The sequence below is a fragment of the Gobius niger genome (genome assembly GCF_951799975.1).
Source record: "Gobius niger genome assembly, chromosome: 4".
NCBI classification, from domain to species: Eukaryota; Metazoa; Chordata; class Actinopteri; order Gobiiformes; family Gobiidae; genus Gobius; species Gobius niger.
The window spans coordinates 11,099,690-11,112,384 of NC_136855.1; the positions used below are offsets into that span (position 1 = coordinate 11,099,690).

Here is a 12,695-nt window from a genome sequence, read left to right on the forward strand (position 1 = left end):
TTTATTATCAAGGTGTTTTTTGCATCCGTATTTCACCACCATATTGAAAAAAATTCAGTGTATTTTTTTTTGCTGCTGAAAAAAAATATCAGTGGATTTTTTTTCGCGGCTGAAAAAAAAATTCAGTGTATTTTTTTTTGCTGCTGAAAAAAAAATTGGCTTTTTTTTTTTTCAGCAGCGAAAAAAAATACACTGAATTTTTTTCAATATGGTGGTGAAATACGGATGCAAAAAATTCAGATACATAAATTCAGTGTATAAAAAACACCTTGATAATAAAAACACAAATTAACCTTCATACTGCACCGTTCAGCGGAGACAGAGGATCAGAGGAGACAGAGGGCAGCCAGCCAGGTTTCCTCCAGGTACTACATTTTCCCCAACCTCCAAAAACATGTTGGTCAGTATAAACTTCGTAACGTTCACTGTGTCTACTTGTGTTCTAGTATCACTTTTTAGGTTCGTTTTGCCAGACACTAAGGTTAGAGATGTTAAAGATCTTTTAAAAGATCTTTAACATCACCATGACAAATAAAACACTTACTTACTTACTTGGAATGCACTAATATAAGTAGGAGTTGTTAAGTCCATTTTTACTGAAGTGAAAATACTGAAGTAAATATTCAAACATTATAAATATGTTTTTAAAAACTCTGAAAGGTTTGAGAAATTGTGCAAATTCACTGCCCGTATGGCAATACCAGGAGGGAAAACTTCCTTCCTTTAAGCATTGACAGAATATCTCCACAGCATCACCTTCTGTTCTGGAGTGTGCATCTTAAAGTGATAGTCTGTAAGTTTGCAAAGTGAGGAGAGGTAGAGTGAAATTTGAAAGCAAACAATCAAATTCCTCTCCTGTTAAACCAGAAAGCCCTCCCTTCTGATTGGACCTGACAGGCTGGTTCACAGGAAAAGCTCGTCTCATTGGTCAACGTGGGAGGATACTAGACTCTGATTAGTTGCTGAGATCCGGGAAGGAGGGACTTTACAAAAAATGAAATATATATATAATTACTTACTTTACATATAAATGCAAGACCACGTGGTCGATTTTGCACATTATATAAAATGTGTAAAACATTTAGACTTCCAGACTATTCTAAAATGAACTAAGCACATGTAGTGGAGTAGAAAGTATTATATTTATCTTTCAAATGCAGTGGAGTAAAAGTTATAAGTTCACATTAAAAATACTGCTCCAATAAAGTACAGATCTTGAAAAACAAAAATAAGACCCCATTGCACAGTAGCAGTACTTACAGCAGATGAGAATGAGGATCCTTCTATGTTTGGACAACGTAAGCCCTGACAGTTGGATTGTTGTACAGTACTTGTGACAGAGATAACTGAATATTATTTATATCAGTGATTGTGTGAACAGCAGGAGGTGATAATCATAGCTGCAGTCATATATCGTACATGACAATTGGCTCATTTTCCCCCTTGTAAACTGTATTACCTAGTTTACAAAATATGGTAAAAGCTTTGGCTCTCCCTTTTGGTTTTCCTGCTCATAAAGTTGCATGATTTGTTGGTGTGGTTGTAAATGTCTGAGTGGCGGCCTGTTGATTAAAGCGGCGCCAGCCCCTATCAGGACTGTGACGAGTGAAATCACAGCACCATTAAGACATCGTTATTTAACCAGACTGATGTAATGCGTCACGGCGTGAAATATGAAACGGTGCCGGACCATCCCGGCTCATAGAATGTTTAATGTTTTCCTTACATGGGAGTTTCTTATGTTGGAGAAATGAGTTTGGAAGCCTGTGTGGATAAATGCGAAGGCTACTGTGAGACGATGTTGTGCCAAAGGAAGTGTTTGTGAGGGACAAATACAGCACTAAGATGAGGCCGAGTGTAGTCGGAGTTATCCACAAGGAATGTCAACAATGGGAAGACCGAGCGGTTTCCTTGGTAAGGCTGTGCAGGGGATGGGAAATTCTCTAGCACTGTTGCCACGACAAGGAACGAGGCATGTCTTATATTCTACAGTGTATTCTGGACATTTGCTTGGACATTACGTTGTTTATTTGTTTCAGTGTTTTGATGTTTGGTGTAGCCCCTGTTGTGATATGGGGCTGTACGAAACGACTTGATTTCATTTTAGGTTTTTGTTTATTTCTTTGTTTATTTGGGACAGTGCATGTTCATGAACGTACATGGGGCTCATGCATGTAAACAAGCCGCGCCGGATTATAGCCATGGGCTAACTTTCGTCCATTGTCCCACACTTGCACACACTCTCCTCTGTCCTGGCCTATTGTACATGTTTTTAGTGGTAAGGGAAACCGGAGTGCCGGAGCAAACGTACGCAGACACAGGGAGAACATGCAAACTCCACACAGTAATCACCAATAATCTAATAATCAATAATCTAGTGATCTTTCTCCTTGGGATATAGGGCAGTGGCTCTCAAACTGTGATTCAGTCAGTCGTCCAGGAACTATTCATCGTAGTAGATATTTTTGAAGTATCACCGACTTGACTGGGTTGACTGAGTTGAGGAAGACTCTTCTCGCTCTCTGTTCATTGTTTAACCCTTTAATTTCAAGGGCAAGTGATTTTTACAAGGGGCCACATGAGTAACGTGAGTAATACGGCCGCACCAACAATAACTTGAACTTAATTCTGCTCAACTTTCTCCCTTTGCAGAATGCACTAAATTATATCTGGAACTTGGAAAAAAAAAGGCAAAATAACAGAACTGATTATAAAATTATAATCAGTTCAGATATAAGTTTGCTGTTTTTTCAGCTCCTTTTCTTTTAACTGCATTGACCCGGCAGTCTTGTTGTATATATTTTAATGTCACTTTTGAAGGGAATAAATAAATAAATAAAATTATATAAATGATGGAAAGAGAGTTGAGGGCCGGACAAAATTTCTCAAGAGGCCGGATTATATTATAGGCCTGTAAGTGTGACGATATATCAACACCGATACCTATAGTAACCCTATCCCAAGAACCCAGTCAGGACAGTGGAGGGCAGAAATATAACGTCAAGCAAAATCTGAGAACCGAGAAGTGAACATGAATGGGTGAGTTGTTCCTCGTAGGGCAGCACGATATTGAAGTAACTTGTAAGTAAGTTTTTCAGCTAGAGGTCATCAAAAAACACAAAATCGGAATCAGACCTTTTACTTTTACTGTACCTTTTACCTGTGAGACCCATTGGTATACTGCTCGTAGGCTATTTTTTTTCTTATCTGCTGTATTTAGCTTTTATGAATCAATTTTGGATATCTCAAAATAAAAATATTACTGACCATTTATTCAAACTGCTTTGTTTCGTTACTGCTTCAGGACAACGCATTGCCAAACGTACAGCCTTTCATCCAGAGGGTATTTACTTCTGTCCCACTGGATTTTCTTGTCCAAGGACACAAGGTCAGGCGGGAGCGGAATCTCCAAGGTTATTGGGCAACCCCTTTGGTCCGCTGTGCCACTGGCGCCTTAAAAGCTGATCACGATTTTGGAACGCTGTGTGATGTTGTTGCCGTGGTTCGGTCCCTGCGCAGTTTAACGGGATAAAATAGTGGTCACAGGCAAAAGGATTAGAGAGAGAGAGAGAAAAGAGGGATGGAGATGAAAGGGGGAGAGTAGAGAAAGGAGAGAGAGAGAGATACAGTTATCAGTGTCCCACAGACTCACGGCCCGGGCTATACTGTAACAGGATTGGCTCGACTTTCATCCCCGCTAACAAGGAAATGATTTCAATTAATGCATTGTCTGAGGATTATGCACTTACCGCCAAATTTAATCTCTTCATTGGATTGACCCGCCCTCACTTTAATGTTTTTGTGTGACTCAAAATTAGATATGTAAAGATCTTCATTTAGTTATTGTGTTGTGTTTTTACATTGAAATCACGTCTTTCTGTGTCAGCTTTGGTCAGTTTTCTGAAAAGTTGGCCGTAGCTGCACCTCGCCAGAAGGCCCAAAGGTACCGGGACAGGATTAAGCCATCTGCGACCCTTAGAAGTGAGACAGATAGGAAAACGGAACGCAACACCGAATTACTTTGGTAAGGTCGATGGTTAATCCCATGTGGTGAGGTGCCCTTGAGCCAGGCACCAGCCCAGTTCATGAATGCTTTCAGCTTTCGTGTATCCTCTGTTAAATGCTCGGAGTCACTTTCAACATCAAGCTGTAGACCAGGGGTAGGCAAGTTTGCGTCGTGGAGGCCGATTTTCATCATTGCTTAAACACCCAAGGGCCAAACCTCAACATTGTAGCTTAAAGTAAAGAACTATTTTCTGCAAATGCCAATGTTTTACATCAGTGGTTCCCAAGTGGCTTTAGGACCCACCATTGCCCTCTGATGACGAGCCGAGGACCCAAATAAAACTGCAATTTGTCATATATGGTATAAAATATTGCATTTTCCACACAAGTTTTTGTTGAACGAGCAGTAGATATCCCAATAAGACTGAAATTATGATCACAACAACCCAATAACATTGGTTTCCATGCAGTTTCAGATGGAAAATATTGAAGAAAAATTCCCTATAGACTCGCAACCCACTGAAAATGGTTCCATGACCCACTTTTGAGTCCCGACCCACCAGTTGAGAATCACTGTTTAACATTATATATGACCAAACGGGATGTTCTGACTTTTTAAAATACTGACACTATTTCTTTCATTTTTAGACTACTTTAACAGGTATTTGATCTCTTATTTGCACAATAGTTCACATAACCATCTTGGGGGCCAGAGGTTCTGTGCTGGAGGGCCGGATTTGGCCCCCGGGCCTGAGGTTGCCTACCCCTGCTGTAGACAGTCACAAACCAACAGTTACTTTTGGCACATCGATGCCCTGATAAATGGACGGTTCCTTGCGTTAGGAGGGGCATCTGTCTTAAAATACGGGCTTAAAAATTGCAAATACGTGCTTGCTAGGATCAGACCTGTCACAAATATTACTATATCGACTTATCGGTTCAATAAAGGACAGACAAGAAATGTGTTTTTGGGTTCACTCTTTATGGGAAGTACATGTAGTTGCATGTTGTGTACAAAAGGTAATTGTCTTTCAAGTAAATGATCTTCTGTGTTGTGGAACAGGACAAACCTGAGGCCAGAGGCAGCAGTGATATACAGTATCTTGCAAACCTATTTGAAGGAAAATTGTTGAAAAATGACGCTGCCTTCCCAAATGTAGTGCAGTGTATTTTGGTCTATGTGGAGTCATTTGATTCCAATTTACTTGTACTTTCCTCGCAGCAAGGACATCTGAGGATAAGGAGACTGCATGTTTTCCCAATGTCTAGGACTCCTTTTTTTTTTTACACTGTTTTGCCTCCTGCTACAGTCTGAACCCAAGATCCTGACTCAAGTTCTGGACATGGGTCCCCTGCGGTCGGCGACTGCTGCTGATGGGAGGAAGGGAATGGACGGAGGACAAAATGCCCTAAAAGAGACAATAAAATCTTCAAATGCAAATATCGCCCACGAATAATATCTGTTTTTCACCTGACCCTCTTTAACAAGTTTCTCGTCGGGCCGAACATCTGCTGCTCCTCTGGCGATAACGACGCAGATGTGTTTCATAACCTCAGAACGAGCGGCGGTCTCCTTTATCGCCATCTGTGGCCCATTTACCACCGCTGTTCCCTAATGAGTGCTGCCCCCTGGTGGTACACACTCCCTCCACGGGACGCCGGCACCGTGACGGAGTGGTTAGCGCCTCTGCCTCAGAGAAAGATGTTTGATTCGCAGATCGTGTGTGGAGATCGTAGGCTCTACTGGGGTGGGTTTCTTGTAGGTGCTTTGGTTTCCTACATTAAACTAAAACATGCACAACAGGCAAAATCCTCCAGCTAGGTACTCTTGACCAAGCCTGGTGACATGTTACCGCAAGCTCAATTCTCTTCCTGTGTTTTGTGCATGTGATCGCCATTTTACATTGTTCAGGCAACAATCTGACCAGGGCTGGGAACCGTTATATTTTCTTCCGACACCAGTACTTAAAAAAAAAAAAACCTTCAAAATGTTGTAAAGGACTGAAAAAATAGTTTAGTGCTTAGGCTCATGTGGAGATGTTGTTGCAAGAATATGAGAAAAATGCATTTTGTGTTAAATGGCCCTTGAAGTTACACTTTCCCACAAAACCTATGGAGAAATGTTCAATCAGTGCAAAAATGAAACACTTTATTACAAAGATTAGATCATTCATTTGTTTCCATTGTGAAAGTGTGTATATTAAAGCAATACCAAGTAACTTGTTTACCTTAATAAATCCATTTCGTAGTCCCAAGCAACCAATTCACACTAATGGAATCACGAAGAAGAAGCTAGCAGGCTAACTTGCGAAGCTAACTGTGGGCTAGCGCCACTTAAACAGTATTTACAGCCGAGTTTGAGTGAAAAAAATTATCTCCATTGTGTAATTGGATGTACAATATCCCTCTCTCCCTTCACCTTTTCTGTCAGCGTAGTATTTACTCTCACAGTCCACGGACAATTAATATGTTAAAAAAACACGACATCCTACGACACCTGCAGTTGCGCTTATGGCCTCTAGGGGTTACTTCGTACTGTAAACAAGCCCATAATTTAAAAAACTGGAGAGAAAAAATGCGGGCCTCTTTAAAATAATGTATATATGTAAGCAAGAAAACATTTAAAGAATCTGCTCAGTTTCTGTGCGCACAAAATGCCACGGAAACAGCTGAAGTTGGAGTTGGATGGAAGTGAAGCAGCTTAAACAAGGCTAAACAAACAAACTAAACACTGACGTCTGCCTGCAGTGCAGAAGGACTAAATTCTCACAGTGAAGTATTGACAGACATGCGTTTAACTGGGACGTGCCTAAATAGAGTCCGGTCGATGTGAGGATCAGCGCCTTGTTTTAAAGTGCGTGGGACGTGTGCGTGAGGCCCCTCTTCTCAGATCAATAACTGCCCATGTCTGATTTAACAAGGCCAATTAAACCGTATAAAAGACTAAAGCCGACAGTTTCAATATTGTACATTTTTCTTATTTTACTGAATATGTGTAATTATTGTTTTATTCATTTGCATGGCTTGTGTTTTAAAAAAGAAAATGTCGTTTTTGGACACTTTCTAAGCACAAGACATAACAAGCCGGGATTTATGAATAGTTTTTATCCTACTGGACCCACCCTCTGGACTAGAAAAGATGAACAGCCCAAAATGTAATAACATGTTCACACTCTGCACTTTTTAGGAAAACTGTAAATGATGAAGCGTTTCCAAGAGCATTACTAATGTTTGTGTCATTATCATCTTTCCTTCGTAATCTGACAAGAGACTTTAGTCCAAGATGTGGCACATTATTACAAACTGTGACCTAACTTTGCTCATCCGTACCAATAGGGCTGCCATGATAATTGCTCAACTTACTTATCTTTCAATAATTGACAGATAAACAACACAGTATTCATCGTCTGTATATTTATTTGCGTATTTCCCCCCATTTTGCAATACAATACTTTATTTTTTAACCAAAGTAAGTTGTGTTTCATTGTATTTCATGTTTATAGGATATCTTAAGATGAGGTGCTTTTCAAACGAAGCTTCACTGTCATTTTGAAGCTTTAAAGGTCGCGTTAAAAAGGTCTTCAATAACACACTGCAAAAAATAATTAACTAGATCAGTATAAACATCTCAATTTGAGCATAATAATTCAAATGTTAGTTGTTTTGACTAGTTAAGAAGTTCTTGGGCATTTGTCCTCGATTATTTCACTTGTTCTGAGATGTTTCTGACTCGTTTCGATACATTTCGTCCTTATTTCAGGTAATTTTCTTTCTCTATCTCATTGGCAGTTTTACTTTCATATTTCAAGCGAGATTTACCCTAGAACTGGTCTGAAATGTCCTCAAACAAGCAAAGTAAACTTGGTCCGATCAGGAAAAGTGTCTAAATGAGTGAAAACCGCTCAAAACAAGATACATTTCCTCAATTCAAGTCATTTAAGCCAATGCTTGATATTTACTTTTTGTAGTGCAGGCCATTTTATTTTATTTTTTTATTTTTTTTTACCAGGTCTGTGCCTTTTATGTATTAAATTTGGCTGTTCTTTTCTTTTCTGCATGAATCGATTCCCTGTATAATTACGAGGTTGTGGCACCTGCATCGACTCTGTCCGGCAGCCGATCGAAACCATTGCAACCCTTGTATTACGGATCAATGCTGCACCGCTGATGATTCACACCTGTCTCCTCTCTGTGTGTGCGTCTGATAATAAACAGTTCAGATGCATGAGCGGCCAAATCAAAGTCCATTTTTGAAACGGCACACCTGACCCCGGGGCGTGCTCTGGACACAGTGGACAAAGACTTATTAGTATTCCGTATGTTTCCCCCGACACTTCTTTTGACACTTTCCCCCATGGTTTGCAATGGATCTTTCCAAATCAATCGTTTTGCATACGTTATTGATCGGAGGATGGGAGACTCGGGAGCTTGCAATGGTGCAAATTGTGTTTTAAGTGTGACAAAGCGCTGCCACATTTTGCCTGAATCTTTTGCTTATTTATTTTTGTACAAAGTTTCCGCAGAACATTGAAAAAGCCTTGAATGTTTTGTTTTAGTTATCATATTGTAGAATTTGAGGATGTCCTAATCTCAGACTCTGTGGGAGGGACGCATGTTTTTGAAAGAAATCAAAAAGAATGAACAATGGTTGAAATTCATCATTATTTGGTAGTGATTGGATTCACAAACCCTTTCATCTTCACGCAAATGTTTTTGAATATTGTCAGCACTTTTGCTGGCAGAGGAGACACTGGACATTGTGGAAGTTTTTGTTTCGCGTGGATTGTCCCATTAAAGGGATATTTCAGGATTTTTGACATAGGGCCTCATTTCCTAGTTATCCAGAGTGTTGCTGATTTCTGGAGATATTTTTTTTGTAATTCATGCAGTTCTTACATTTGAAGAGTTTCATGGTGCTAGGCTAATGCAAGGCTAGTGCATTTCTATGGTATCAGCTAGCCTGCATTAAAAACAGGCTGACCCGCTCCACAGAGCACCTGAGGTAAATCACTTATAACACCAGACTAACCATATAAATGTCTGTGTCGATAGAATCATTTTTGGAATATAACTGACCTTGCATCACATGAATGATCGCATTTTGAGGGACTATTTTCTAGCAGATCACTCCGCCACCGCGTAGCTTATACGACCACGAAGCTGATGCTGCTCAAAGATAGTTTTTTTTAAAATGCAAAATGGTTAAAATTATTCTATCGACACAAACATTTCTATGTTTAGTCTAGAGTTATAAGTGATTTGCCTCAGGTGCACTGTGGAGCGGGTCAGACTGTTTTTAATGCAGGCTAGCTGATACCATAGAAATGTGCTAGCCTTGCATTAGCCTAGCGCCACGACACTCTTCAAACATAATAACTGCATGAATTACAAAAAAAAATATCTCCAGAAATCAGCAACACTCTGGATAACTAGGAAATGAGGCCCTATGTCAAAAATGTTTAGCGGACAGGCTAAAATCTGCTAGCAAAGACTTTCAGACTTGAAATTTGCTGTGTGTGATCAGAGAGGGAGGAGCTACAGACAGGATCATGATGTCGCACTTATTTGGTTTCAAAGTGGTTGAACTGGTGCTGTTGCAACTCACCCCGTGTTACAACTGTCCCCGGTCTCCCCCATGCACAGTCTTTGCGTTTGTAGCATCCAAAATTCAGCACTTTTTTGGATGGAAATTTGATTCACTTGTATGAACCCCCGTAATGAAACACGGACCAAACTTCCGATTTGAAATGTGTGGAAAGCCGAGCTGCTGCCGTCTCGTCCCGGTCTCCTGGTTCCAGGCTAATTCAGAGCTCGTTGGACGCGGCTCGGTGTATTTAACAGCACATCGTCAGGACAAAGTTATGACAGCAGTAAAACGTTCTGAGGACACTGAACCACCCATCCAAGAGATATCAGGCATTTCACAATCAAACAAAAGCGAACCTGGACGAGCCACATCGAATTTCATTGTGCATTATCAAAAAGTGAATGCTCATGATGTAAAAAGGAAACATAATTGACTATTAAATGTAAATGTAGCAGAATCTGACACATTCCCAGTTGTTCTTAGCTATTTTTTTTCATCAACTAAAATCTCCATAATACAGTAGTTTCAGTAAAGCTTTCAAAGAGTAGCCACCGGGACAGTTTTTATCTATTTTATCAGACAGATATTAACCTCTTAATCCCCGCCTTAACCAAGGGTTTGTCTCCAGTTCAGTTTTACTCAAATCTAAAAGTTAGCAGCCTATAGGCCAGTGTAGCACCTCATTTGAAAGCTAAGATCTGATCTTTTTTCTCGCGTTGTCTGAATGTCTTTTCATTGTTTTATTGCAGCATTTTCGTCACATTTTCATCACTTTTCGTCACTTTTTTTGATGCTTTTTTGTCACTCTGTGTGGCTCATTTGTCGCGTTTTCATCCCTGTTTTCGTTACATTTTTGTCACATTTTCATCAGTTTTTGTCACTTTTTTTGATGCTCTTTTGTGGCTTGTTTGTTTTTGTCACGCAAACCTTTTTTTTTTGTCATGTTTTCATTGCTTTTTTTGTCTCATTTTTGTTGCTATTTTGCCACTTTTCTCCAGACGTATTTTAGATTTGGGTTGAGCCAGTCTGGAGACAATGTGCTCGGTTCAGGTGGGGGATAAGAGGTTAAATATGTTTCTATGATGAGACCTTTGCTATAATAATAAATGTCTAACAAGAGGCTATTTGAAAGAAAATTACATCAAATTAAATTAATTAAAATATTGCCTTATATATCAGCCATGCCAGCTCCCCCTTCATATCAGTATCAGACCCCAAAAAATCGGGAACTATATTATATATGTTTATTTTGTATTTGTTTACTTTTTATGTGCCTCCTTTGAGTCCTTTCACGCGCCTCGACAATCTGTTGTTATGACTGAATGTTTAATATCCACATCCTCCTGCTCTCACCTGCGTCTCTGAACTCATGTTTGCACTAATGAACCAGTGAAATTAAACTTTAATCTCTCCGTGCCGTTGTTGCCGGGCAGATCTTTCCCCTACCCTGCGCCCCCCCTGGGACCCGTCTGCCCCACTGCCCTACTGCTGCTGTATAGCCCCATACTGGCTCGGACTGGAGCGCGTGGGATTCCACAAGCACTCGCAAACGGCCATAAAAGCCACATCAGTGTCGTGTATATCAGTTTTATCACCGCATTACGTCCAAGATGGTATTTCCTCCTGGCGTTAAAAGCATTGTCCTGTACTGCCTATAGCCCTATCTTTACATTTTTATGCCCCGATTTGCCCTAGCTGTGAATACATATTGTTGGAGAGAGAAAGGATTTTCTGTGTCATTGGTCATAAGCTGTTTGTGTTGATGGCAAACACAAAAAATTGCATTGAGAAATATCATGAAAGGGGGGAAAAAAACATGTAATAAAAGGCCCACCCCACAGCTGCAGCAGACACGGGGCTCTCTTGGAGTCTGTTTGAAATGGAAATGTGAACTTCCCCCAAACCATGGACTGGGAAATTAGAAATGACGTAAAAAGGATGAAACGGACCACGCTGGACACTGTTTTCTTAGTATTTGTCAAAGAATAATGTTTGTTTCCACCAGAACAGGCTCATAAACTGAAGAAGAGTTGAAGGTGACGGTTATAGGGATACTTTATGGCAGTGGTCCTCCGAAGTGTGTTTGCGGAGACAATTTCAGTGGTCCTAGAGCTTTAATCAACTGAAAAAGTACATTAAACTGTTAAAATGAACTGCAACAAAAACAACATCTTGATAAGTGAAAGGCACACAGCTGCGTAACATTTTGGATGATGCTGCAGCCAGTAAATACAAACCACGCTCCTCACGACCAGCGAGACACAGACAATGCAAATTTTGCCGCGGGTATTCAAATAATGGATTTGGGTGAGGGCCTAACCTATTTGAATGGCTGCCTTTAGTCAACATCTCCATGGAGACGAGCGTTCCCACAAAGTTGACAGTCGGGTCTGAGGAGAGGTGAGCCGCGCACAGCAACGACATGTTTGTTCAGGTATTCTTTAGGTATTTTTCAAGGAGAAATATTACGTGATGTGGATTTAAAATGTATGAAAATATGCCAGCAGAATCAGTGTTTTTGCACTCAAAACAAGAAAAAACACCTACATTCAAAGTAAAAAGGAAATGCATGGTATAATTTTTTCATTTAGCTTAACCTCTTGACCCCTGCCTTAACCAAGTGCCTTTTCTCCAGTTCAGCCTTACCCAAATCTAGAAGTTTCTCAACTGGAGCTTACAGCCTATAGGCCCGTATATTTGAAAGCTAAGACCCACAAAACTAATCTAAGCTTCTTGCTTGTTATGATTGTCACATTTTTGGTTGTGTTTTCATCAGGTTTTTGTTGCTTTTTTTTTTGTTTTGGTCACATTTACCCACACTAAGACTGAAAGACTTTGCACTGCTGACATTTTTTATAGTCTGCTCTAACTTCATTTTTATTTTTTGTGTTCATTGTGTGTAAGACACCTTTATTTACTATTTAATGGCACATTTCTTGTCTTTTTTTTGCCCACCCGTAGTGTTTCTTGAGAGCTGATTTAACAAGTGAATATCTCCATTATGAGATCAATAAAGGATTATCTTATCTCTCTTATCTCTTATGTGGCTTGATCACATTTACATTACACTAAAAAACAAAATGAGGCAAAAACGCTTCAAAAA

The 12,695-nt window shown here is 40.0% G+C and overlaps 1 protein-coding gene across 2 annotated transcripts in view; it reads left to right on the forward strand.

Moving 5' to 3' along the window:
- Nucleotides 1–12,695, forward strand: part of dok4 (docking protein 4) — a 73,680-nt gene that overhangs the window by 32,829 nt on the left and 28,156 nt on the right. The gene's annotated exons all lie outside the window — the stretch shown is intronic.